We start from the raw sequence: 1,919 nt of genomic DNA, 5'->3' as shown, positions 1-1,919 counted from the left end.
CGGCGGGAAGGGGGGCCCCCCTCTCCCGCCACTGATAAAAGTGATTTTGCAGCGAATCTGCCGCAGAGACCACTTTTATCTTGTAGCGGACCGCCCGCTGAAGAAGAGGATACCGGGGTTATGGCAGCTAGTTGCTGCCATAACAACGATATCCTCCTTTAAACAGCCATCGTAAAACTGCGGCAGGTGGTTAATAATAACAAGGTGTTCTCTCATTTGATAATGTGGAGAGTGTGATGTCAACACCATCTCAGCCAATCAGAGAATGCCTTGTGTTCATTGAAAAAAAGTCATTCTATATGTTATTATTATTGTTATTCAGGATTTATATAGCGTCAACAGTTTGCTCGGCGCTTTACAACATGAGGGCAGACAGTACAGTTACAATCCAATTCAATACAGGAGGAATCAGAGGGCCCTGATCGTTAGAGCTTACAATCTAGGAGGGAGGGTCAAGTGATACAAAAGGTAATAACTGTGGGGGATGAGCTGATGGAGAAAATGAAAATACAGTTGTTAGGTGGAGTCAGAATAGGCTTCTCTGAAGGGGAGGGTTTTCAAGGATCGTCTAAAAGCACAGAGTAGGAAATTGGACAGATTGGGGTAGGGAGTTCCAAAGGATGGGAGAAGCTCTGTAGAAGTCCTGGAGGCGAGCATTGAAGGAGGTAACAAGGGAGCTAGAGAGCAGGAGGTCTTGGGAGGTGGCAGTGCTGAGTGAGCGGCCCCCTGTGGTCAGTGTGCAGAGGTGAAGCTCCTTACACAGGAGAATCCTCCAAAAGGATTGCAGCTATCATTAGCATGCACTATTACAGTGAGTTCCAGATTTCCCAGTGTTCATCAGATAAGATAGAGATAGATAGATAGATAGATAGATAGATAGATAGATAGATAGATAGATAGATAGATAGATAGATAGATAGATAGATAGATAGATAGATAGATATATATATATATATCTCTATTACTTACAGTGTGCCAAGCTGGATAAATGTAAGTATGTAATAAGGATCATACCTGGAGTTCAAATTTAAAGTGACACTAAACAATATCCTTATTGCCTCCTTGTAACATCCTCTCTGAGCTCCTAAGTCTCTCCTTTTCCCCCTCACTTACGTGTATTTGAAATGAGCAGTGTATATTAGTTGCGGTCATGTGCACTGCATTATGCATACTTCAGATTTCATAGTCCCTAGTCCATTCAGGAGTGAGCAAGAGAGGGTATCTACATTTCTACATCCACTGGGACCATTGAAAATAAAGGTAGCCACCCTCTAACAGGAAGTCTGATCAAAACAACAACAAAAAAGGAATTTTAACCCCTTCCTTCTGACCGCACACATATAGACGTCTTCACGGAAGTGGGCATTTTTTCCGTGTGGCCGCATATTTTATGCTGGGAGCACTCCCAGCACAGAGACCAGGCTCTCACCGAGAGCCCCGGGCCCCGTACTAAGGATTGGGACCCGGGACTTTTGGTTCCGGGTCACCCAATTGCTGTGGTAGCCTCCGATTGGCTATCATAGTGATCAGTCATCATCGCTTCTCGGCCTTTTGGCTAAGATCAAGTGTAGTATCTGTTCTTATCAGTTTCCAGAGGAGGTGCTGTGTTACTCCCGAGAGTGGGGAAGACACATGCACATCCAATGGTGTCATTGGAGCTGGAAGGGTGGTTCGGCAGTGCCGGTGTCTGGACGACCACCAAGGCATCGGCGGGGCCGAGTCTGAGCCGTCCGGAAGGGTGCTCCTGGTGAGGATGGGTGCTGCATCTTGGTCTGATCCAGAGGGCCCTGGCCTTGATTGGGGTAGCTCTAGCTCCGGTCAGTTTTTAGGAGAGACTCCTCTCTATCTGGAGGGGGAGGAGCGCTTAGTATTTCCCGAATGTAATTAGGTAGGAGTGATGGTAAAGGGCTCTCACCAAG

General features: G+C 46.5%; 1 pseudogene; it reads left to right on the top strand.

Annotated features, from left to right (window-relative positions):
• Positions 1-1,535: 1,535 nt before the first annotated feature.
• Positions 1,536-1,645, top strand: LOC141124324 (U2 spliceosomal RNA; annotated as a pseudogene).
• Positions 1,646-1,919: the final 274 nt, after the last annotated feature.

The sequence above is a fragment of the Aquarana catesbeiana genome, linkage group LG01 (assembly GCF_042186555.1).
Source record: "Aquarana catesbeiana isolate 2022-GZ linkage group LG01, ASM4218655v1, whole genome shotgun sequence".
NCBI classification, from domain to species: domain Eukaryota; kingdom Metazoa; phylum Chordata; class Amphibia; order Anura; family Ranidae; genus Aquarana; species Aquarana catesbeiana.
The sequence above is the reverse complement of the archived record's forward strand: the minus strand, read 5'-3'. Positions and strand labels throughout refer to the sequence as shown.